Consider the following 26,598-nt stretch of genomic DNA (forward strand, 5'->3'; position numbering starts at 1 on the left):
CCTCTGGCTCCAGTGAGGTAGAAGTTCATCCACTAAAGGTGTTAGCAGCTAGGAAATGCCCAGTTCAGTAATTACAGATGAAATCCATGAACAGACTCACAGAAACATCTGCAGGTGTACATCACTCTTGTCAAAGGATAGGAATTCCCCTAAGGAAGATTTGTCAAGGCTCATTTCAGTGCAATGCATGATCACAAAAAAACGGAAATAAGTAGGGTAATCACAGGGGATGGACAAAAAATATAGAGCTACGTTATGTTTCTATGCAAACCTTGGAAATAATAATGTGTCAGAGTGGCAGCAGCCTGGAGAGGTGGTCAGGATATGGGTAAGCGAAACAGAGAGCTCCAGATGGGAACCTGGTTACTTGTCTGGCTTCCCTTCTTGCCCCCTACAACCCATCCTCCATGTGGCAGTCAGAGTGATCCCTTTGTAAAAGTCACTCCCAGCCTCACAGTAGTATCCTATCTCATGTGAGAAAAAAATTGCATACTGTACAATCTCTTTGTGTCTTTGTGCTTTTCCACTAAGATGGAAGCCCCGTGCCTGGTCCCTGGTCTCTGGTCTCATCTCCCCTAACTCCCTCTCGCAGGTCTACTCTTCAGCCACACTGAGGGCCATTCTGCTCTTGTTTGAATGCCCACTACTCAGCCCTACCACAGGGCGTCTGCACAGACCTTTCCCGACAGTCTCACACAGCTGGCGACTTCTCAGGTCTCAGCTCAAAAATCACCCTTTCAGAAAGGTGACATCAAATCTCAGACGGCTACTGCGCAGTCAAACTTCACCCCAATGCTCTGATTTGGTTCAGGACAGTTAACATCCTCAGCAACGACTTTTCCCTCCCCAGGATGAAGAAGAGGTGTGGGGAGAAGGGCGGTCAGAGCCTTGCTCTAACCCCCAGTGTACTCATAGAATGTACAACTATGCCAAGCAGACAGCAGAATTTGGTAGGTGGGTGCTGAGTGGCCACGTGAATTATTGATATACATACACACAGAGCAACGCACACATACACATGTACATGGGAAAAGGATGAGCACAGCATGAAAGATCATCTCTGGATAGTGACATTCTGGGTAGCCATAACGTCTCCTCTTCAGTCATACTCATTTTCTACAATAATAAAGCATTCATTTTTTTAAGTTAATGAATCCTGCTTCCCCCAACCCATGTGTACTTTTTAGAGTTGTAGTTAGTCATACCAGGAAAATATTCTCCCAGCTGGCTTGAAGAGAGAAACTCAGGATGCCAGAACTGGGAAAGACCTCGGGTGGTGTTTGGTTCCATTCCATCTCTCATTTCAGAGATGAGGAGGGTGAAGAATGACCACTGGCTTTACCGGAGGAATCCAGTGTGCTTCCCATATTGTCTGTGCACTTGGACCAACTGCAAGGATGCGTGGCCCCACCCCCAGAATGTCTGATTCAGGGTCTGAGAACCTGTATTGCTGATGGTGTGGGGATTAAGGGGCACACTGAGGTTCACTAACAAGGTTCCCTCACATTGCTCCTCATGATCATTTGGTAGGCAAGGCAGTAAAGATGAAAACCACTGTGCAAGACAAACAGTTCAAGTTCATTGGTAACTCCCTTCGGGGCTCCCGCCTGGATGCTCCTCCCAAGAAGGAGGAGAGAGATAGGATGAATGATTTAGAGTGCCAACTCCAGCTCAGACACTGGAATGGACGATCTATATTTCACTTGTTTGCAGAGTCCTTTGCCTAAAGAAATTTCAGCTTGGAGAGATGCTGGAACCTCCCTAAGAGCACACAGTTAAGCTGTGATGGAGCCAGATCTCCAATCCATGGCTCTTTGACTCTAAATTCCCTCCTTTCTTTACAATCTTCAAAATGAAAAGTTGTCACCAGTGGCATTCAGAGTGACAATGCAGAACGGAACATCCCCAAGAGATTTCCATAGGACACTGGGTTCCCAGGGACATGGAGGGGTGTCCATTAACCTTGCCTCTGAGATTACAGGTCATGTTGTCTCATTTCCATGATGTTCAGCACCTTCTGAGCCCTGACCCCCAAGGGACCTGATGACAGGGTTGGGATGGGAGGGTTGGGAGGGAGCGGTGGAGCTGGTACTGGGCTCACTGCTGCAAATCTCCTGTGAAGTCAGTGGGAAAGGGAGAATTTATCAGGGACCTCGGCTCCCAACAAAGAGCAGAATTCACACTCAGTTTGTGGGCAAAGGGCCTTATGGGTTCTTCACTGAACTAAGTTTGAAACTCAAGCCCAAAGGCAGATATAAATTTATCCTTCATAGGTCAAAAACAATCCAAAAACCCTAGTCAAGTGCTCCTTTTCCCATGCACTGCACAGGAAATGCACAAGGAACAAGGAAATTCATGGAACAAGGTCCCATCCCTTCCAATACACACTACCAGTGAGTTACACTATCTCGCATTTCAGTTATGCGGGAACCTGCATTCGAGATAGTTCTGTAAATATTGAGATTGCAAAGGGATGTGGTGATGCATTAACACTACAGCTTTGACTAGAATTCCAATTTATGAATAAGGTCAAACATTAGCGGGCTATTTCAGGAATGACAGAATGTGGTTTTCTGCATCTGTCTCCTTGTGTTTCTTATTCCACATTGTGGTTTTCTTTCACCTGCTTTATTTGCAATCCCTGAAGTAGATGCATGAATGGATTTCACATGACATTGAAAGGAAAGGCTTTCTAAGCAATTCTGGCTAGCCCATCAGAGGGATGAGGATTTCCACCAAGGCAGCTCGTGTGACGGTGTTTGTCCTGTGCCCTCTGGAAGGGGCCTGGCTGCCTCTTTTTTGACATGCTCACTTCCCAGCTGTGACATGTTGCTTGGTAAGGACCAGTTCAAACTGTGATAGGCAGTCAGGTGGGAAGAGGGGACAGGCAGAGTGATGTAAACAAGGACAGGAAGAAGATGCCAGAGCTGGGTATTTGAGAGTATTGAAATTGGGTTCCAACAGTGACCTTGCTCTCAGTATGATCACACATGCAATGAAGCTTTGGAGCGGCTGTCCTCTCCTTGGTGCAGTGGATAAGGGAGGTGGGCCACTCACAGCCTCTTGCCTGTTAATGTCTACAAGAGTTGGCTCTCTCACTGCCAAGGAAAAGCAGTGGATTTTATTTATTACAGAAAGAAAAGAAAGTCTGCACCATCTTGTAGAGCAAAGCATAGTTCTCCAAGCCACTGCATTGCGCTGCAATCAGTTCATACTCAGGCACGTCACGTGCAGAGCGAGCTTGGGTGGTGTGGCAGAAGGATAAGCAACTTCTCTTTTTGTTCCCCACTCCTGCCCTTCGTCAAGGGCTGAAATGATGTTCTGCCTGCACCAGGGGAGGATGTAGCAGGAGCTGCAAAGAAGGTGTCAGCAGCTGTTGCCTAGCTGTCACTGTTTTTATTTTTTTTAACAGCACATACATATATATTTTAAATTTGAAAGTCAAAGTTAGAGATACAGAAGTTTTCTATCTGTTGGTTCACTCTAGAAATGCCACAAAAGCCAGGGCTAGGTTAGGTTGAGGCTGAGAGCCAGGAGCTTTGTTAGGTCTCCCACTTTGGGACAAGGATTTAGGCCATCCTCTATCGCCTTTTCAGGCACAGCAGCAGGGTGTTGGATCATAAGTGGAGCAGATGGCACATGAATTAGTGCCCATATGGGATGCTGGCATTGGAGGTAGCATCTTAACAGGCTATGCCACAACACTGGCTCTACCATTAGTTTTTTTTTTTTTTTTTAATATTTTCATTGGAAAGGCAGACTTACAGAGAGAAGGAGATACAGAGAGAATGATCATCCATCCACCGATTCACTCCCCAAGTGGCCACAATGACTGATACAAAGCCTGTACAAAGATGAGCTGATACAAAGCCAGGAGCCAGGAGTTACTTCTGGGTCTCCCACAAGGGTACTGGGTTCCAAGGCTTTGGGTTGTCCTCTACTGTTTTTGCAGGCCACAAACATGGAGTTGGATGGGAAGTAGAGCAGCCAGGACACAAACCAGCACCTATGTGGGATATTGGTATAAGCATGGTGAAGAAGATTTAGCCGCAGAGCCATCACGCTGGGCCCTCTACCACTAGCTTTAGCCACTGCATCAGCCGGGCCAAAAACTGCTGTTTCATCCCACACTCAGTGGTACTGGGGATGGAGTACCCTGGCTGCATTAGTGCTCATGCTATCTCAATGACCAGCTGCTTGTTCTGCAAGCTTCGATCTATTTTTACAGTGTGGATGGCTGCTCTCGATTCTCACAGATTTCCCAGTGGTTGCCAGCCTGGGGTGGTTTATACACAAGACAAAAGAATGGCTACTTGGCAGATAATACTTTCCAGGCCTTAGGGAGGGCACTCAGCTGGAAAGATCTGCTTTCGCTGGAGATCGGAAGTGCTTTGCCAGCAATTATTTGATCCTTCCTGGGAATTTGTTCTTTTGAACAATCTCCCTGTCTGGTGGGAGTCCATGGTCTCTTATCCTGGTCCCACCGTTACTCACTGATGTCGGAGAAATCATCTAACTCTTTACCTCAGTTGTCTCTGGTGGGACAGGTCTCCCTATCCTGGGTTATGGGGAAGGTTACACAATGTAGTCTCGAAGAAGGTGTGTAGGACGCTTAGGTGACATTTGTTTTGTTTTTCCAATTTGGGGTCCTGCCCTGGTATACTGCAAGGCATGACTTGGTTTTGTTTCTGAGAAATGGGTAGTAATTCCTTCCTAAAGAGAAGGAAAGGCAGAAAGCACAACCTGGGCATATAATCCTGTCTTGCTCTTGCCACCACTTGCAAAGGTAACACCAGGACAGCTGACCTAGAAAACTGCACTATGATCACAAAAATCATTCTGGGGCCACAGCACATTTTGGACCTTTTCAGGGGTTCTCCAAAAGAAGTGACTGTTGCAGCACTGGATGAATGGATGAATCCATCCATCCATCCAGCCAGACAGCCAACTATAGTACTTATAGATCAATACCATCAATACCATGCATCCCAGCAGTGTGGGTAGAATGCAAACAGGCAGTTGCCACCCCCATGGCTGAAGAGCTTCTGGCACATGCGAGACAGAGGTCACGCAGATGACTTGTTCCAACATAATGGCATGTAGGCTCTTCTAGGGAAACACAGCGTTCCAGGGGCTAGGACACCAAAGTGGGAACAGGTTCTCATGGACTGTGTCTGAGCTGGGTCTACAGGAAACGCTGGTGGAGGAGGGGGTGGCGAGGTGCTTTCTGGGTTGGAAGAGAGTACTTATGAGGCAGAGGTTTCAGGACGAACATGCCAGGGAACAGCCAGCCCTGTTTTCCCTGTGCAGAACCGAAGGAATAAACACAGATAAAGAGTCAGGAAGGGTGGATGATAGAAAAAGGAGCAGCTCGTGGAAGGTTCTGAGCAGGTCACATGGGGGAGGAAGATTGCTTGCTAGCAGGAAGGGTAGTCTGGAGGGATAAGGGGGCAAGTGCCAAACTTGAAATTGAATGCAGACATCTGCCAAATAGAACGTCAGCAAGTACCCCAAAGGAGGGCAGCAGAGAGAGGAAGTGATTCAATGGTGTCGTAAGAACTTGCCAGTGTTCAATGACAGGTCTGCATCCATGAGTGCCAAGTCACTCCTTGGAGTGATTTTAACTTGGTTCAGCTGAGAGATAATATCTGGAGGGCATCCAGCAAAACCCATGAGCTCCAGCTGAAAGGATTTCTTGAGCAGAGGCAAGAGGCAGAAGCGCAGGATGAAGGAAGTAAACACCTAAAGTCCTATACTGTATAAATGATTCCCTTAACTGTGCCACTGTCTACAGAAGCATCACAACGGATTCCCAGTGACACGGGCAGAGCATATCCTGTCTCCCAGCACGCAGCTGTCACAGTGCACTAGGAACGCTAGACACGAGTGTGTTTTGATGACTTGAAGAACATTATTTGGGTCAGTGCCTCCCTCTGACACTGCCTGTCCTTTGAAATGAATGAGTCGCATTGACTCCAATATTCTCATTATCACTGGAAGTGATGAGGCTTCACACTTGCCTGCTACAGACAGTGGAAACGGAAAGCTCTCAGCTCTGGCAGGAACCTCATTCCACTCCTATCTACTCTGCTAAAAAAAATGCGCCAGGCTTCCTTATGATTTTTCAGACTATATACACTTGTTTTCTATTTTTCAGAAGTGGCTTACTGTTTGTTGAGCATCAGTTGTGTATCATTTTGTGCTCTACGCTTCTTTTACACCCATCTCTGAGGTGGGCACTGTTCTGATTCCTACTTCAAAGATGAGGAGAATAAAACCCCGTCTCAGTTTCCGCTACCACTCATTACTATTCTGCACGGAGGTTGGGAGATGTGAAAGATGATGCCGGAACAAACAGAAAGCAAAATGACTTTCCTCTTTGATCTTTCTCCTTACATATTTTACCGTCACATTCTGTAATTAGGTCAGAGTGAGAGAGAATGCTGTCGAGAGCTACAGCTGAAGCTGAACATTTATTTCTTAGGAGATTGTTAATTTTGGAGGATGTATTCATTCTGACGGCAGTTACGGTACTAGACATTTCATAAATAAAAGCTAGTTAGGATACTATCCACAGGAAACAGCTGCAGCTGGTGAGAGAACTTGTGACTTTAAGGAAGTGCAGCCCTTCGTGGAATCAGAAGGCAGGAGGAATATATCACACCGTAACACTCTCTGTTTTAGCTGCACCTGTTTTCAGTAGATACACTCATGGTACGGGTCATGCTTGCTCCGCTCTCTGGTTTTCCTGGGAGACAAACATTGTGTAGCAAGAGCAAAAGTTCAAAGACACATGAACTAGTTAGTACTCAGACATTTATGATTTCAAGAGCTAAGGGCCTGTGGCTTGGTGCGTTACTGGGACCTGTTGAGCTGTAAGGTCCTGCACAGACTTCCAGGGTCAGAAAGCACTAACTGTGAGTGGCTGGTTGCAATGGAGATGATATGTCAGCAGATAACATTCAACCAGATTTTAAAGACTTTGTATGACAAAGAAAAAATTAAGCATCTTATGTATAAAAACAATGTTGAAATTATAATGTCTGTAATGTTATCTTAAAATAAATTATTAACATTCCTTCATTTCATCAGTTTCCTTTTGCTTTTTACCATGGCTACAGTAAATGACTCACAGTACCTGCGTTTGTGGCTTACATTATGTCTCTGGGACAGCACAGGTATAGATACTCAGTAACTGAGAATATTAATGCAAGCTGCAGATTTGGTGCATCAGGGTCAAAGTGATGAGCCAGCCACAATGAACTATGTTCCCTAGGAAGTGAATAAAATGACTTCATAGAAGGTGTGTACCCTGCTACCATGATCTGACCTGCTGGTGTTCTGACCCCCAGGCAGCCATTCTGGGCCCTTGACCTCCACACCGTGACTGGAGTCTGCAGCGAATTCATGAAGACTGGTAACAAGTGGGTGGAGATAAATTACAAACAAACGAATAAACCCTTATATTCATTCAGTATTTGCAATCCCAAATGTGGTCAGCTGATTCCCTACCTGTGATGGGTCTTTAAGTCTTCCTGGACTAGACAGCTGAAGTCTGATGGCAACAATAGTCCTATTTCAGATGCACTGGCCAGGCACCACCCTAAGGAAGGATGATGCTTTTGGCCTTGTGTACTCAAATGATAATCTGATGCTTCCCATGTGGAAAAACTGAAGAGCTCCTTAATCCAATAACAACTTATTAAGAGGTGAAAATAAAAGAATCTATCCTCCCTTGGGGAAGGTGGAACAAAATCAGTTACTCTTTTAGGTCAAGTTCTTCCTGTTTCTTTTCATGCTAGAGAGCATCTAATTATCTGCTGGAAGTGATTCTGCATCTCCCACACAATTTACACACTTTTTACGTGATTCTATTTTCTTGTGCTTTCCTTAAAAGGCAAAAAAATTTAAATGTTAATTCAATTATAACTCATAGGGTCAAGCTGTAGCACAATACTGTATAAATAGCATTCACACTCCCATAAATATTTTAAATAAATGTATACTCAATATCTATGTATGGAGATAAACATGTGCCTAAGAAACTGTAGGAACAAATGAGCTAGGAGATGGAAATCTCGCTTTGTGGGAAAGCCTCCAGGAGACTGCTTAGCTTCCTTGAGAAAAATCCATCATTTGCATCCCAGCAAAAGAATTCCATTGTCACATAGGGTTTAAACCTGACACTTGTAACTTTTGACCATGAAGTGACAGTGTGTACAAGTGCTCCTAACACATATATTCATTCTGAAGCCTAGCTTTCTTGACTCCACACTCCTGTGACTTGCTGAAACATAGCTATTGTATTACTACTGAACCTGACCAGCCTTGCCAGTATTGGATGTAACCAAGAAACACTGGTAAGAAAAGAAATCTTAGGAATCCAAGTTTATTCTTTTCTTTACTGTTTTACTTTCTGTTTAGGGCAGCCTGTCTTTATCAGGCTAACACAACTTGTGGAACTCTTTGCTAACACAGAACCAAGCAGGGAATCTTGACTGGATGGCCAGAACCAGTAGCAGACTTTGCAGCCATTTAAACCTTTGGGGAAATGTATTTCAAAAAGCAAGGAAATGTCTTCTGAGAACAATGACAACATAGATCTACCACCTTTAACTCCTGAGACAGTGAAGTGGGGGGCAGTCAACCTGGGAACAAGAGCATTGTTCACAATAAACCACAGTGGGTCTATTGTGCAAGACAGAGTTTTTCTTGAGAATGGAAAAAATGACTCTGCATTTCCTTCTCTTCGTCATTATCTACAGAGCCACAGTTGAAAAAAAAAACACTCAGAAGTAGATTAAAATGAACACTTTCTATTGATGCCTCCTTTCCTTTTACACTTATTTCTCATTCTTTCCTGATTCAACCTCATGCTCAACTATTTATTCTATGATCTGGGGAACACTGGTGAGAGAATATTTGGGAAACAACACATAGGAGTCCATGTATTATCTCGATTGAGCTCTTTTCAGTGCCCTTATGGGGCGACAGGAAGGATGTGGTTCCCTCTCCGACTCAAATGAAGTCAGTCAGCTATGCAGGAGGTGGATGACATGGTAGGCATGTTACTCTGTAGGCTGAGAACAGTAAAGCCAACACCTTCAGGTAGGGTGTGACCTGTTTTCCTTCAGGCATAACCTCTGCCTTAAACAGAGGACCCCCTAGCCCATACCTCTTTTCAACAGCAAACAAACAATCAAGCAAGAAGCTGCAGTCCCAGTGAAAAATTGGATTGCACTAGTCTATCAGGAGCATTCAGATTTTTTAGTGTTGAAAAGACCAAAGATCCCAATGTATCTGCAGATGTTCAGAAGTGGCAAGTGTCTTCACTGAAGCTATTTCTGAAGCCGAAAGAATGTGGATGGAAAAGTTCACCACGCCTCTTCTCCAAATATATATTCCTAAGCATGCAAAACTAAAGAGTAACACATTGGTTTTGTAGCAAACTAGCAAATAAGAAACTCTACATCTAGCATATAAAGATGGATGTGTATAACCAACATCAGCACAAAAAGATCAGAGCAAAACCATGGCTGAGAAAGTGGAGTGCTGTTATACACATGGTTTATTATTGAATTCAAAAACTGACACTATTATTAGTACTTTTAATCCAAATTTGTGATTTTTGGCAGGTTATTTTTCCTCTCCTGAGTCTCAACTTGATCTAGTCACCACATGCATCCTTACTATCCATGATGGTCTCAGTAGGTTTATTTAGTCCACTGGGTGAACTAGAGAGATGAACAAGCTAACATCTTGCACCACAGCAGTTCAGGCTAACACAAGGACATATATACATAGAGGTACCAAAGATGACAATAACACGGAAGTTGAAGGGCATGGAGAGGAGATTATGAAAAAAGTACCCCTTGACACTGGACAGATGGATCAAAGTCTCACTGAGCAGCATGTAGTCTATGGTTAGAGGGGATGTGCGATCACTCACTCCCAGCTGGGGCTTCCTGACTGTAGGACTAGTCAGAGCAAAGGTGGGTATCTGAAGGTATGGTAGATATTCAGTAAACAGTGATGACTCTGGTAGGTGGCATACAGGCTGAGAAATGAATTGGTGGCTGCTGGGAGCAGAGATAATTCAAACAGGAGGACTCGACTTAATCTGGTGCTCATGGGTGAGGTCCTAAAGAGATCTGAGCAAGAGTGACTTGGCTTGGCCGCTCTAGCCAGGATGGTTCAGGCACTTGGGACAGGAAAATGCTGCCAGAATGGCATTGTTGTGAGCCAAGGCAGTGTCACTGAATCTTGATGGATTTAGGGAGGTGGTGGTAAAGCTGAGATAGAGGGCGAGACATGGCTGTTGACTGGCAGTGTGGGGTCAAGGGCCTTAGTTTATCCCTACTATTTTAGCTGATACATTTGTGCATGTACTCGTTTAGAATAAGTGAAGGAAATTAACTCACATGCCTCCAAAACGGTGTTTGTGTGTTGGGGTTGGGAGCAGGTAGTGGTGGTAAAAATAGCTTTGGGTGAAATTCAATTCCATTTCTGAATTTAAAAATCTCAACAGTAATTGATCTTATAGAGAAAAAAAGTTGGTCTTATGCAGAAAGTTGTCAAGGCATGCTATAGGAAAATACAAGACTTAGCTGGGTAATCCTACTTCGGGGCATGTGGTCTGATCCCTCATATAAATTTGATGTCTTCTTAGAAGGGGCACTAATCCCAGTTTTCTATTTTAACAGAGCTCAGAGAAATGTTGTTCTTTATGGACTTCAGAAATGCATAATCCAAAAAAGGCCTCTTATAAAACCTGTGGGCTGGATATTAGGGCAAGGAAGTGGGTGGTATTATGTAAATATGGCTGGAGGGGGGGAGTTGAATCCATATCTACCCAAGAAGGCAACCTCTCAGAGTACAAAATAAGGCTCTGAGCTCTTTAATAATGGCCAACATTTTAGATGAAGATACGGAAAATTTTCTTGGTAAAATGTTTGGATAGAACAAAATTATAATGTGATTAAAAAAGAATGCTGTAACTGACAATCTTAAGACATAAGATAAACCACAAATGGGGTCAATATTGTGCAATGAGTTAGGTTGCCATTTGCAATGCTGGCCTCCCATACTGGAATTTTGGTTCGAGTTCCTGCTGCTCTGCTTCCAATCCAGCTCCCAGAAATGTACTTGGGAAAGCAGCAGAAGATAGTTCAACCTTGGATGGAGTTCCAGGTTCCTGATCATGGCACAGTCCAACCCCAGCTGTTGCAGCCATTTGGGGAGTGCATCAATGGATGAAAAAAATTCTCTCTCTCTCTGGAACTTTATTTTTTAAAAGGCCACAATGAGCTGGTGCCATGGCACTGTAAACTAAGCTCTCACTTATGATGCTGGCATGCCAAAGGGGTGATGGTTCAAGTCCTTGCTACTCCACTTCTGATCCAGCTCCTTGCTTATGGTCTTCAAAAGCAGTGGAGAATGGCTCAAGTTGTCAGGCATCTACACCCACATGGGAGACCCAGAAAAAGCTCCTGGCTCCCAGTTTCAGATCAGCTCAGCTCTGGCTGTTGTGGACATTTGGGGAATGAACCAGCAGATGAACGATCTCTCTGTCTCTCTCTGTTTTCTGTAAATTTGATTTTCAAACAAAAATAAAATAAATCTTAAACAAAAAAGGCCACAATTGAGATGACAAAATTAGTAAAGGAAAATATGTGGGGCTGAACAAAAGAAATGTTGTATAAGTACAGGATGGGACATGTGGTTTAGCAGTAGCATGTGTGAAAAAGATTGTTAACTGAAAGTAATTTCAATTTGAGTCAATTGTTCGACACAACTGCAAAAAACTGTGATCTAAGGTGCCATCAACTGAACTGCAGCTTTAGCTCCAAGCATACTTCCGTGGCAACTCCAGAAATGCTGAGAATTCTGAGTACCTGTGATTTAAATATATTGGGATAAGTTGCTGGTTATACCAACCTGGGCCAAAGCCAAGAGAGAATTCTGCTGACCATTTTAGGGCTCTTGCTTTTAAGCAGGTTTAGGGAAGTCAGCAGGAAGAAGGAATCATGACCTGGGAAAATGGAGACTGCATTTACCAGTTCTTAGTAAGACTGAAATTTGATTTCCTCAGTTGAAATAAATTTAGGCAGTATGAGATAGGCCACTGAAAGGGAGAATAATTGTCTCTTTATCCCTTACCAAATCCAGTGTTAAGCAAGATGAAGATAGTAATTGTACATTTAGCCGAGACTGGCTTCCAACCTGGGATTGGCTTTCTTGGTGGCTGGAAAGGATTGTACGGGGTGGCGTGCCCATCACATATGGCCAACACCCGGCAAGCAGAGATGGGCACTGTTCTTTCTCACTGGGAGGAAGTCTTGTGTTTCCTCTTGTTTTTTACCTCAGTGTCTAACTTGTGGACTCAGCAACTTCCAAACACAGTGCCTACCTCCTGTTGGCAAATGAAGGACAAGGTTTTCCTCTTTATCTACGAAAAACATAGGCAGCGAGCCAGCATAATTTCTAAATCAAGTTGGATATTTTTGTAAAACAGAACATTGCAGCAGTGTGTTCTCCCTCTTTGTGCAATATCTTGTTGATGTGTAAGATAAGGATCAGTGAGGATCCTAGTGCACACACTTGAGAACAAGAGGCAAAAGTCACAGTTTGCTTTTAATTTGCTTTTCTTGGGATAAAATCATATGATAGTGTCAGTTGGACTTAGCCTCAATACAGAATATTTTCCTGAGAGGCATCCTTAATGAATAGCCAACAAAATATTCTGAAAACAGGTGAGTGTATATAATGGCTTGTAAAATGCATGCTATGAAAAATGCATGCATGCATTCCAAATTCTTTACATCAACATAAATTTACCTTTTAATTCTTCTTTATATATTTATATATACATATATAAATATAAAACTTGCATATATAAACATACCTCTTCTGTGTGTGTGTGTGTATGAGAGATCCGATAATCTCTCAGGCCAGGACTATGTAGAATCTAGACCTTGTTTAGAAAGCAGTAAGTATGATCCTGAAAGGACTTAGTATCATGTTGGAAAAAAACAAATACATGAACTGAATACTCTTTTGCTTATAGAGGCTGTCTTACAAAACGGACAAGTTGTTATATGTAGGGATATTTTCTTATGACTCATTTCTAATGAAGAGAAAATTCCAAAGACAGGAGAGAATTTCTTGACACTGGGAATGTGCCAGCAGGGATTGGATTAGTAGACATTGGTTGGACTAGATTCGCTCTAAGGCCCCTTGAAGCATAATAGTTCATAGTGTTCAAGCTAACAAGGCAATGTGAAAATAAATGCCTTGCGGTCAGGGCTTCTCAGAAACTGCATCCATATATGTTTAGGAGCCAAAGGAAGGTGTCTGTGTTCTCAAGGGAAGAGGACAATGCCAGCGGAATGTTCTTTGTTACTCTTCTGGGTACTGGTTATAAGCACGTGCTCATATGAAGCAAATCATTAGAGATACTAAGGACAAACTGACAAACACTCTGAGGAAGCTTAACAGTACTGCCTAGCAAATTGGAACAGCACAAGGAAGTGGTTCAGTCTCATGGGATTTCTATCTGCCTCCTCCTTCAGAGAATATACAGTTTACAAGAACTCATGGAATATTTGAAAAAAGTTGACCACATACTAGACCATGAATTAGGTTTCAACAAATTTTGTGGAACAAACAACATTTCTGGAACACAACATATATATTTTTTTAAGTTAAAGAGCCATGACAAAATGATTATGAAAAACTCTCATTTCAAAATTTAAAATGACACTGTCAGTAACTCAAAAATGAAGGGAGAAACAATGATGTCACCTAGAAGTTTTGAGAAGATTCCTAGGAGTGTGATGAGCACATTCCACGTGCACATTTGTCAGATTCTATGTCAGTTGTTCTTAGAAGAGAACACTTTAACCTTACCCTAGAAAGGGAAGAGGACTGAAAAATATGGAGTATATAACCTGAGAAGTTAGGAAGTAAACAAGAACAAATCCAAAGAAAGCAGAAGGAGGACATAATAAAGGAAAGAAATGAACAGGGTCAGAAGACGAAGACACACTGAAGAAAACAAAGGAAGGAAAAGCAGTTTAAAAAGGTTAACAAAATAAACATCACTAAAACAGATCAAGAGAAACAGACACTGAACAGTGAAGGATCAAAAGACAGAACATAACTGCAGACTCAGTGGAAATTAAAAATTAGGAGCACACTATGAAAACCTGCCACTAATTGGAAAATTTGAATAAAATAAAAAAAATTCATTTTACTACTGGAAAGAAGAAGTGTCAGCAGTCTTAACATTGTTAAAGACAAAGATTAGTTATGTAAAAATATTCTTGTTCCTCTACCATTAGAAACAACTGATAAGCTTCAGGGACAGCTGATTTTAGAGAAAAAGCAGCAGAAGCAATTCACAATTATGTTAGACCTATCACCACCAAAAAAGACAAGCAGAAAATGGAAAAAGCACTGGTATAGCCTTGGGATCAAAACCAGGCAAAGACAGTAGGAAAAAGGATTATTACAGACTAATCTCAGATGATCTAACCACAACATAAATTCCTAAGTAAAACACTAGGAAACAAAATCTAATACTGCATAAACTATATCATGACTAACATTGATTGTTTTTTCAACCAATAATGCAAAGATGTTTCAACTTTTAGAAAACTGTTGAAGACAATTTCCTTGCTAAGTGACTAAAAGAGTAAAGCTCTATGTCTTATAAACTGACACAGAAAAATCAATCAATAAGATTTGACACTTGGTGAGTCTCAATGATAGAAAATTTTGGGGGACTGCTGCTGTGATGTAGCATGCAAAACCACCCTGCTGCATTGGCACCCCAACACGAATGCTGGTTTGTATTTTGGCTGTTCCACTTATGGTCCAGCTCCCTCCTACTAACCTATCAAAGCCCCTAAGGATGGCTCAAGTCCTTGGGCCTCTGAGCCTGTGAGTGAGACCCAGAGAAGCTCCTGGTTTCAGCCTGGTCCAGCCTCAGAAGCTGTGGCAGGTGAACCAGCAGAGAGGATCTCTCTCTCTCTCTCTCTCTCACACACACACACACACACACACACACACACACACACACACACACACACGAACACAGCAACATTCTTTACCTAATAAGCATTCACCAAAACCCCATAGTGAGATTTCATGCTCAATGGTGAATTGCTAACAACTTTCCCCATAAAATCATTAACAAGCTAAGGATGAGTGCCATCCCTACATGTTTTAAACATTGTACTGCGTGTCGTTACCAGGACGGCAGGATAAGAAAATAAAAAGTAAAAGACTGATAAGGAAAAAACTAAAATTTTTGAAAGATTTATTTTACTTTTATTGGAAAGTCAGATATACAGAGAGAAGAGATGGAGAGGAAGATCTTCCATTTGTTGATTCACTCCCCAAGTGATTGCAGTGGCCGGAGCTGAGCCAATCCGAAGCGAGGAGCCAGGAGCCTCTTCTGGGTCTCCCACATGGGTACAGGGTCCCGAGGCTTTGGGCCATCCCCAACTATTTTTCCAGGCTGCAGCAAGGCTGCTGGATGGGAAGCAGAGCTGCTGGAATACAAATCGGCACCAACATGGGATTCTGGTGCATGCAAGGCGAGGACCTTAGCTGCTGGGCTACTGTATCAGGCCTTGAAAAACTAAAATTTATAATCATTTGAAAGTATAAGAGAAATACAAATTATAGGGATTGATAAGACATTTCTGCAAGCTTCCCTGAATTAGTTTGATATTTGTGTTCCTATGTACCAGCAATAGCTGGACAAAGCCAAAAAAAAAAAAAAAAAGCACATGCTAAGACCTCCTGTTCTTCAATAGAAACCTCATCCAGTTAAGCATAGGATGATAATGAAATTAGTGAAGACAAACAAGAAACCAAACTATATTGCAAAATTCTGAGAGAAAGGGAGCACGATTTCAGGGAAGACTTACAGGAATTCTCCTTATTCCTGTGGAAAAATTCCATGTTAAAAAGATGAGGCTACCTTAAACTGGTGAATCATTCTTAATACTGAAGCAAAGGCAGGAAGTTCAAGGCCTCTGCAAATCAGAGTCAGCCCCAATGGAAAGGTAAAGTCCATAGCTCCTCTTCTATACAGCTAACAATAAAGTCAGCAGGAACTGGCCCTCCAACATGGTGTCCTACATCAGGAAGGGGACAGGTCATGAAGGAAAAGAACAGTCAAGAGGGAGGAGGAAGAAAGATCTGGAATGATTGTTTTTTTTTTTCTGGTAGGTGACGTATTACTGAGGACTATCAGGAAGAAATCTATTGAATGTCGCTCTAAATAGGCACAGGATGATAGGATCCATAAGAACTACTGGATCCAACGCAGATTTCTGTAGTCTTATTTCCACACTCAGGTGTATCCATCAGCAGGAAGCCGGATCATGTTTTTAACAATCTTAGGGCACTTATGGAGGATTTTAGAGCTAACTTGGCAATCTATGCAGTGCAAACACAGTCATTGATGATGTTGTTTTAAAAAATATGTGAGGGGGGCCCCGGTGTGACAGCGTAGTTGTTAAAGTCCTCGCCTTGCACACACTGGGATTCCATATTGGTGCCGGTTCTAATCCAGCGGCCCTGCTTCCCATCCAGCTCCCTGCCTATGGCCTGGGAATGCAGTTGAGGATGGCCCAAAGCTTTGGGACCCTGTACCCACGTGGGACATTTGTAAGGGGCTCCTGGCTGACGATTGGCTCAGCTCCAGCCGTTGTGGTCACTTGGGGAGTGAACCATCGGATGGAAGATCTTCCTCTCTGTCTTTCCTCCTTTCTGTATATCTGCCTTTCCAATAAAAATAAACAAATCTTAAAAAAATATGTTAGGGGTGGGTGCTTTGGTGTAGTAAGTTAAGCTACCAGTTGGGGCACCTGTAGTCCCTATCAGATAGTCAGTTTAAGTCCCAGTGCCTCTGCTTCTGATTCAGAATGTGCTTGGGAAGAAATGGATCACGGCTCCAGTATCTGAATCTCCTCCATTCCCTTGGCAAACCCATGTGGAGTCTCTGACTCCTGTCTTTACAGCCGTTTTGGGAGTGAACCTGTAGATGTAACATCCTTTTATTTCTCACTTTCTCTGCTGTGTGTGCTTAAAAGATTTATTTATTTTAAAGGCAGAGTTATATAGAGGAAGAAAAGGGAACGAGAAAGAATATCAAGAGATCTTCTATCTGCTGGTTCACTTTCCAAATGGCCACAATGGCCTGGAAATGGGCCAGGCAGAGGCCAAAAGCCAAGATCCTCTTCTGGGTTTCCCACGTGAGTGCCGGGAGTTGGATGAGAAGTGAAGCTGCTGGGACTTGGAACTGACACCCATATGGGATGCCCATGTCATCGGTGGAGGCTTTATTTACTACACCACAATGCTGTCACCCATCATCCATCCTTCTGCTTTTCAAATAACCCCTGAAAAAATGTTAAAAATATAACTTTACTGGAAACAACACCAAAGCAAAATTAAGACTGATTTTCTATTCAATCGGTTAAACAAATTTGGTGCATTCTCATAATGGAATAGCATACAGTGCTAAAATGAACACTGTAAAATTAATGTACTGACACACACAAAAAATTCAGGGCTAATTGCCAAGTTAAAACAAACGAGAAATTTGGCATTATGGCATAGCAGGTAAGGCTGGTACCTGCCATGCCAATATCCCATATGGGTGCCAGTTTGTGCCTTGGTTGATCCACTTGCAATCCAGATGCCTGCTAATGGCCTGAGGAAATCAGTGAAGATGGTCCAACTGTTTAGATTCTTCTTGTACCCATATAGAAACATATTTTGGAGGACTGCAAAACATTACAGATTAGTAAAGAGTTTCTAGGTGGACCAAAGAACCAATCAAAGCAAAGTGTCCTACTGACAGGTTAGATTTTTGTTACTCCTGTTCTACACTTCGCTGGGGGTCTCTCAATGGACCCAGGAGAACTGAAAATGTCTGGCACTTTCCCACCATGGCTGTCCTTGTATCATCAGTGAGGGATAGTACAAAACCCAGGCCAGCCCCTGGGGCAGCAGGACAGGCATGAGGACTCCATGAGTGACCAGAAATCCCATCATTCATTGTGTTGCTTCCTTGATCTGCAGCTTTTCGCAGCTCCAAAGTGTGGTTTCCAATGCTCCCATGCCAGTAAACTCTCAGTCACTTTCCCACTAACCCTAACATATCCTCCAGCCAGGGTGATAGGCACTTCCATCCAGCTGTCCATGTGGTTCTCATGTCCCACCTACCTGCTGGTTCCACATGACATTCTTCCTTTCCAAGAAGCCCCCCTCTTACTTCATGGGACCTGGGCCCTACCTTTCTTGGTTGGGCTTAGCCCAACACCTGGTCATCTGTGATGATTCAGGTCACTTCACTGCTTCCTGTGTGTAGCAGTCTTCTTAAGCAATAGGGTCAAGAATCTCTCTGATTCTCCTCATGGCTTCCTCCCAGCCCCAAGCACTGGTGTAAAATACTATTTTCTCAGATCCAGGAGATAGATCTTTTATAGTGGGGTGGCTTTACTGGTTCTTTACTTGCCAATAACTATGTGAGCAATCACTCCCTTCTGGTCTCTCTGCCTCCTGGTATTTTGTCTCTTCTTCCCAGTATATATTGATATGGCTTCCTCTGCTATGTCCAGCCATCATATAGCTGCTAAACAGAGATAGAATCAGGAATACAGAGCATCTGTGACGGAGCCTGGGGAGCTCACCTGCCTTCTCCCACATACATAGGCTCTCAAGGGGGCTGTGCCCTTTGTGCCCATTCCCACTGAGGGCTGTGCACTTTTTTTTTCTATTCCTTTGCAGGTTTGGTGGGCTTGGTTTTAAATTCATTTACTCACCCACCAGGTTACAGTGTCTTCTATGTGGCAGGTAATCATCAACTTAAACTCACAGTTCTATGTCTTGTTTCCATAAGAATATTGGAAGCTTCTTGATGGCAAAGATGGTCTGCTACATTGACTTAACTGTCACCAGAGAATCTGGCATGGCCCTCAGAAATTGTCTGGAAAGCATTTTACTGACTGAAAGGAAAAAGAGCAAAGAAAGGATGCCAAAGGCTGCAGTTTTCAACGGGTAACTCTCCCCTTTGTGGTTTGACTAGAGATAGTATGATACACAGGAATAATGGAACTTTAGAAGAGTGAGCAGAGCCTTTCCTTTATTCTGAGTTTGGGCCTAGACCACAAGAAACAGAAGTGTATATGGAAATATAGTTCAGGTAGTAGAATATTTTTACGAACATGAAAAGCCATCGTGATATGTGTTATCTACACTTCCCTGTGAAAAGTTTGATTCAAGCAATAAGCAACCAAACTATCCCATTTGCAAGTTCCTGCACCAAAATGCAGCCAAAAGCGGGCAGGAGGAAGCTGACAGCCTGATGAAATCCAAATGGAAAATGAAAATGAGTAAGAGCAGCCACAAGCCAGAAAGAGAGAAGAGAAAGAAGCGTAAGTCTGCACTGCTTGGAGAAAGAAATGTTCATGTCCATATGCTTGTACTGGAGGAAACCCTATGCTCTGGCAGCTGGTCAGAAGAAAGAAGATGCATCCCAAGTGCCAGGATGACTGTACCTGACTGGGGATGGGGAGGTTCATAGGCAAGGTTCAAGTGCAAGTCCAACAACAAAATTAATATGAGTTATACAAAACTGAGAAAACAACCCGGACTGTAGCCCATGTGAAATGGTAATGGAAACCATTCTTGGGGGAAGGCAGTAGTTGCCTGTGTGGGCTGGAGTGCTGCCACGGTCTCCTCATTTGAGGCATTGAGGAGCAGCTCCCAAAGGGCAGTAAGGCTTCTCTGTGCAGAAGCAACTAGAAATACAGGCATGTCATACCATGCCATGTGCTTTCACCAAGCCTCCCTTGGCAAAACCCCCCACTGGTTATCTTTGTTCTCAGATATGACAACCTTTTGATTTTTCAGCCTCATTCAACTGTTTCTCCCCTGTTCTCCCTACCTGAATCTCACTAGTCCCACATGGGCTGTCCTCAGCTCATGTTGCAGGATCTTTGTGTACTTGCACGAGTACCCCCTACCCCATCCACCAAAGAGCAACAAGGTACTGTTAGGAAGAAAACAAGGCATCTGCTACAGGGGCATCTTAGCAGGCAGGCGGTCAGTTTTAAGTGAAACCATGGTGCATAGATGCAAGGCTACAAGCTGTGCTCATTCACAGCACTGGCTAGCAGCAGACACAGGGCCTGCAGGCGCAGTTGCCCAGATCCTATGTGTTTTACAACATGTGCAGTGATAAACAACAGAAGGAAGAAAGCAGCTCTTGGTGACACTTGCCATTGGCTAGATGCTAGTTTGGGTGCCTTTATGTAGAGTTCTCCTGAGCTCAGACCTTAGAGTAACTTCCGGCTGGGCTCATAAACTTTAGTGATTTTCTCAAAATTTCACAGCCGGTATTAATGGAGCTGGGATCCATGTCTTACTCTTGCTGCTTGCCCATGTTGCCTAGAGACTCAGAATGAAGGAAGCTGATGGAGCAGTTAACAGGGGATGGCTGAAGGAGAACAGCCTCATGGTATGAATAATGATGAGTCACGTGGGCCCCAAGGTTAACTGGAATTTTGGAAAGTGAAGCTGGAAACCCACAGAAAGGTGTGTCTAGGGTTGTGCAGTCTGTGTGTGGGTGCGGGGGGCTCTGGACAGGTAGCTTTTGCATCTCCAAGAAGCTTTCTTCTCCACAGCAGGCGAAAGCTGGAAGGACAGAGCCCTACCCAGTTCCTGAGCATCTGGTTTCATGCATTGAAGGGTGGCTGAGTATGGCTAGTGGCTGCCAAGTTTGGGAGGAAGAACCATGGTTGCTGGGATGCAGCAAGCTTGGTGCAGGGTTGCAAGAGGAGCCCACTGGCTGTCCCAACAGGGTCTTCTCATCATGTCAGCAAGAAAATGCTCCAGGAAATCCCCTGAATGGCAGCATCAGCTCAACTGGGAGTGATCATTGGGGCATAGGTCAGCTCCCCATTGGGGCGGGATCTGCAAGGCACCCTGAAATGGTGTGGGTGGTTCAATTTTTTTCTCTTTAAAATGTTGCATAAAGAATTTGCTTATGCCCTTTCTCAGGATGGAACAGCTTTGATACGTAGGATGTATGTATGCACAGTGTTCCTTAGGACAAATGACAAAAGGCAATCACTATGGAATCTCACCCAGGGGCCTGGTTGAAGAGGGCTGAGATCCACCATCTGGATCTGGATTTGCCTGAGCAGCCCTATGAAGAAGCTCCTGAAACATGTGGCCCGACGGTTTGAGGGTCCTCCACCTACCCTGAGTGGAGCCTGTGCTTCTCCAGCTGGCGTACTGAGACCCTTAGCACCTGACCAGTTGGTGTTAAGCTGCCAATTGCTTATGTCTCTAGGAAGCTATACCCCTGCCCTGAGATTTTCAGGGTTAGGATTCAACCAAGTCTCACATCTGTCTGACTGGAGGGACAGTGACATGAGTGGTATCTAAAAGGAGCTTGTATGCCTTGCTCACTACTCGATGCTCTTGTTCCCCACGCCCCCAGAAAAAAACTGATTTAAAATCTGTTACAGAGATGAAGAAAGATGGTGGATGGGGTGGGATGGCAGGGAGAGATTCCATCCATCCACTAGCTCACTTCCCAGATGGCTGAAACAACCAGGGCTAAGCTAGGCTGAAGTCAGGAGCTTCATCAGTGTCTACCATGTGAGTCACAGTGCCCCAAGCACTTGCGCCATCCTCCACTGCATTCCCAGACACATTAGCAGGGAGATGGATCAGAAGTGGGACAGTCAAGACACAAACTGGCACCCATATGAGAATGCTGGAATCACAGGCCTTTGCTCTTTAATGCTAAAGACTATCTTGCTGGGGGTGGAGTGGTGACTAAGCAAGCTAATCTATCTGCGGTGTCACTACAGTGGTTCTAGTTCTGGCTGCTCTACCTATGATCCAATTTCCTGCTTATGGACTGAGAAGGTAGTGGAGGATGGCCCAATACCGTGGGACACCTGGATGAAGCTCCTAGCTTCCAGCTTTGGACTGGCTCAGCTCTGGCCATAGCAGCCATTGGGGGAGTGAATTAGTGGATGGAACATCTATCTCTTTCTCTCTGTAACTCTTTCAAGTAAAAGATAAATATATGTTTTTTTTAAAAGACAACCTTGCTGCAGTTGCAAGAAACATCACATATAAGGTTTTTATGATTTTACATTGAACAGCCATTTACTTACCACCTAGCTTCTAACATTAATATTCTAGCATATTTTGCAGTATCCAATCTATGCAAACTATAGAGCTTTTAAATACATCTTTTCCTCCTCATGGTCTTTATTCTAATCTATGGCTTAGGGGAAGGCGCAGCTGTAGTCTCCATAGCTAAGGGTACTGTGAGCATTCAGTGCGGTTTGGTGTGAGAATCACCAGGACATGATTGATACCATTTCTGGCAGGGATACGTAACCCATTAGATATAAGATGAAGCAAGAATGGCAGAACCTCAATCACTGGTGGAGCTGGGGGAAGGATGACTGGAGGCCCATTTAGCTGTACTGTTAACTTTCCATAAATTGGAAACGCTCTATGCTAAGAATGTTTAAAAAGCAAGGGGGGTGTGGACTGTGTCACTGGATTTTATCAAACAAAAGTAAAAAATCCCATGTAAGAAAAAGTTTGTATGAAACCTCTGGGTCTGCAGAAGTCATCAGGAGGGACGATACTGGGGTTAACAGTGCAGGGCTGAGGTCCCTGCCTTCTCACTGTCATAGGCATCGAGTGAGCTAGGGAGGCCGAGGGGCCGAGGCTTGGGTATTTTGTGAAACCTCCCCAGGTGATCTGGTTTGCTCCTCTGATGAGAGCCCCTGTATTGGCAGGAGAGTGTGAAACCACACTTTCCAGCATATTAATTGCGAGAATAAATACTTTGCATAATGCAAAGCTTGTGCCTCCAGCTATTTTGCAAGCAGATGACACAGCATGATGAGCCTCTGATTTAGTGGAATAAAACCTACTTCTAACGGAACAGACTTCCTCTGTTAAACCCAGGGTGGCGGTTTAACAAAGGATCAAATTATACTGTGTTCTCTCACATTACTTATCAGCTATCTAAACTTGTGGAGCTCAGGACTTCCTTTCGTGGCTTTTGGAATTAGGAACCTAGAGAAACCTAGAGAATGTAGAAAAACTGGAAGCTTAAAAAAAATAAATCCATCCCCAGGTGAAACTGAGAAGTCAAAGGAGAGAAACTTCACCATAACAGCTGTCACCCCTCCTGCTCTGACCACCCAATTCCTTCCCTTCCCTGCTGAATCCATTCTCTTTGTTCCCTTGGCTGGTAGCTGGAGGTGAGGAGGGGGCTGGGATGCAGCCACGGAGTCAGACAGCATGTCTGGGAGCCTTCTTGATGGAGGCAGAAGCAATGCCTTTGTGGACCAGGAGCACATGGTCTTGGCTGGGCAGGCAACACTTGGCCTCTCCAAGGACACAGTCTGTGGGTTTCCTTTCTGTTAAGAGGAGGGCTCTTAACAGCAGGGAGCCATGCACAAGGAGAGTGTGCACACGCGAGTACACCCAGCCTAGGAGGATCTCGCATCACTCTGATACCAAGGGGTGATGGATTGCATTGTGGCATCCCTCAAAGTCATACGCTGAAGCTCTAACTTCAAATGTGACTGTGTTAGGAGATGGGGCTTCTAAGGGGATACTTCAGGTAAAATGAGTATAAAGAGTGGGGTCTTTGTACACTAGGCCCAGCATCCTTATAGGAAGAAGAGATGCCTAAACTGCATGCTCAGAGAATGCCCTGTTCCCAGCAGAGAGCCTTTTCCAGTCTGCAGCCTTGCTGGTTCTTTGTTCCTGGGCTTCCAGTCTGCAGACTGCCAGAGAATACCTTTCTGTCCTTTAACCATGGCAGTGTTTGGCATTTAGTTATGGCTACCAGAGGTGGCCAAGACACCAGAGTAAAGGTCTTTTTCTGGACAGAATTTTTTTTAATCCCCAAACACCTATAAGGAGAAAGACTCAATGTTGGACAGAGAGATGAACAGCAGAAAGTGGCATGTAGCAGAAAGTGGCCTTGTAGCAGACTGAACTGAGGCTCTCTCACTCAGAACCAGCACGTCTTAGGAGGTGGAAGTGAGTGTCTCAAGTCCCCCAAGGACCCAGAGATGGTTTGGTTCTGCTACAAGATCAAGTACAAAGCAAAAGAGAAGCAGTGAGGAGACAGATGGGATACTGAGGGATTAAGAAGTCTTGAATGCTGAGTGACAGTATTTCCTCCCTTCTCGGAGGGTCATGAGGGACTTACTTGCGAGGCTGTGAAGAGGAAGACAAGACTTGTATGTGCTAAAAAGGGAAAAGCGAAGACAGCTGGCACTGTGAGCCTTTATTCTCTCATCTTGTTAGCATCACATTTTTCACCTCCAGTCACCCTCAAGACAACTGCCATTGGGGCATGAGAAAGCTGAGGCTCACAGGGGAGAGGGACTTGCCCAAGATCCCACAGCTGGCTCATGGTGGAGCTGGGATTCACGTATATGTCCAACACCAAGGTAAATGCCCTCCTCCTACTGTTATTTAAAATTTGAAGCCCAGCTCCCATACCATCTTCTGTATTTTCTTCCCAAGCAGAGGGCTTTGTTAACTAAACAGGGCCTGGATTTCACAGTGCATTTGGAGTTCACAGCAAAAACTGTCAATGCGGGCCCGGTGCGGTGGTGCAAGTGGTTAAAGGTCCTCGCCTTGCACGCCCGGGATCCCATATGGGTGCCGGTTCTAATCCTGGCAGCCCCGCTTCCCTTCCAGCTCCCTGCCTGTGGCCTGGGAAAGCAGTCGAGGACGGCCCAAAGCTTTGGGAACCTGCACCCGCGTGGGAGACCCGGAAGAGGCTCCTGGCTTCGGATTGGCATAGTATCGGCCCGTTGTGCTCACTTGGGGAGTGAATCATCGGACGGAAGATCTTTCTCTCTGTCTCTCCTCTCTGTATATCCGCCTTTCCAATAAAAAAATAATAAAAATAAATCTTTAAAAAAAATAAAAAAAAAAACTGTCAATGCGCAGGGCATGCCCTTTTATAAACATTATTCAGCTTCTGAACAAAGCCAACACGGGGGCTGGTTCTTGCTGTGTGCTCCTATGACAACACAGTCAAGGGTCAAGGTGAACATTTTCTCATCATGTCCTGTGGGATTTTAGTAACCGATGATGAAGGTGATGTGAATACAAAATTGCAAAAATTATGTGGGCATGGTAGCATCCCTGGGAGTGAGCACCCTAGTATCAGCTATATTTCCAAGGCAGTATAAACTGTTACTCTCAAACATCCTCTGTTCCCTGACTCCTGCAAGAGCATTGGTCTCAGTTCACTTTCTGCTGCTGTAACTGCAGACTGCGAAATTCATATTTGTGAAGAAAGACAGCTTATCTTGGCTCAATAGCTCTGCTAGTTGATGACCATGGCACCCGCCTCTGCTGGGCTTGTGGCCCTTATGGCAGGAAGGCAAGAACACACATGGTGAGACAGCGCACTTAGTGAGAGAGGAAGCAAGAGAAACCAGAGGAAGCAGAGCTTGCCTTGTCATAATCTGCCCTCCTGAGAACAAACCCACGCATGCAAGAAAGGCATTAATCCCTCTCGTTGACAACCCAACCACGTCTTTAAGACCTGTCACATCCCCACACGATGAAGCCAGGCGCCAAACCTCAATGCTGAGCTGTGGTGAGGACAAACTGTGTTCAAACCAGGACTATCACGCATCACACAGGGAAACACAACCTTGTATTCTGCGTTTATGTGGATGAGACTCTAGAAGGGAAGCCAGAATCCCTTGATCTTTCAGCACAGACACTCTTTCCAAACTTCAGAAACATTGAAAAATGAAGAAGAAAGAGTGGGGCTAGAAGAGTCAGCACTCCTGTGATACAGACATCATGGTATATTTCAAGAGAACAATTCACATATTTGTAAAAGTGTGCTCTTTCCACAGCAAAAATTTATTTTGAAGTAGTATTTCTAGAAGATACTTGGGGGGTTGTTTTGAAAATTGAATGCAATGACAGTGACTTGAAGACACCCATGTGTCTGATGGTTTGTGAGAAGGAGAGACAAAACTGCTGAGAGCAATCTAGCATACCTACCAGGCGCTGTCTACCTCCTTGACTCCTGATAGTTTGATAGCTAAACTACCTGTAGGGTAATGTGCATCAAAAATGTTGAGGTTTAAAAGTAAGTTCAGGTAAATAAGTACAATTGAGTAACAGAAGTTGGTTTCTACATACCTGCTGGGCCCTGGTCGTCCAAGACGCCAACTGAGTGGAGGTACCTGGGGTCTGGACAGAGGATTTTTTTTATACCTCCTCAGATTATTCTAATAAAAACATATACCTCAGATCACAAACCTCTGGAGTATGTGATGTTCTGTCACTGTATTTTTTTTTTTTTAAGATTTATTTTTATTATTTTTTCATTGGAAAGGCGGATATACAGAGAGGAGAGACAGAGAGGAAGATCTTCCATCCGATGATTCACTCCCCAAGTGAGCCGCAACGGGCCGATACTATGCTGATCCGAAGCCAGGAGCCTCTTCCGGGTCTCCCACACGGGTGCAGGTTCCCAAA

The 26,598-nt window shown here is 44.2% G+C and overlaps 1 protein-coding gene across 6 annotated transcripts in view; it reads right to left on the minus strand.

Moving 5' to 3' along the window:
* Window positions 1–26,598, minus strand: part of FYN (FYN proto-oncogene, Src family tyrosine kinase) — a 117,798-nt gene that overhangs the window by 83,529 nt on the left and 7,671 nt on the right. Inside the window, exon 1 of one of the 6 annotated variants that reach the window (XM_040983906.1) lies at window positions 101–3,428. The exons of the other annotated variants lie outside the window; for them this stretch is intronic. The gene's annotated coding sequence lies outside the window, so the exon portion shown is untranslated. Of the gene's footprint in view, window positions 1–100; window positions 3,429–26,598 lie in introns of those variants that run through there. 6 annotated transcript variants of the gene reach the window in all.

The sequence above is a fragment of the Ochotona curzoniae genome, unplaced genomic scaffold (assembly GCF_017591425.1).
Source record: "Ochotona curzoniae isolate NIBS_2020 unplaced genomic scaffold, NIBS_Ocur_1.0 contig_3819, whole genome shotgun sequence".
Classification (NCBI taxonomy): domain Eukaryota; kingdom Metazoa; phylum Chordata; class Mammalia; order Lagomorpha; family Ochotonidae; genus Ochotona; species Ochotona curzoniae.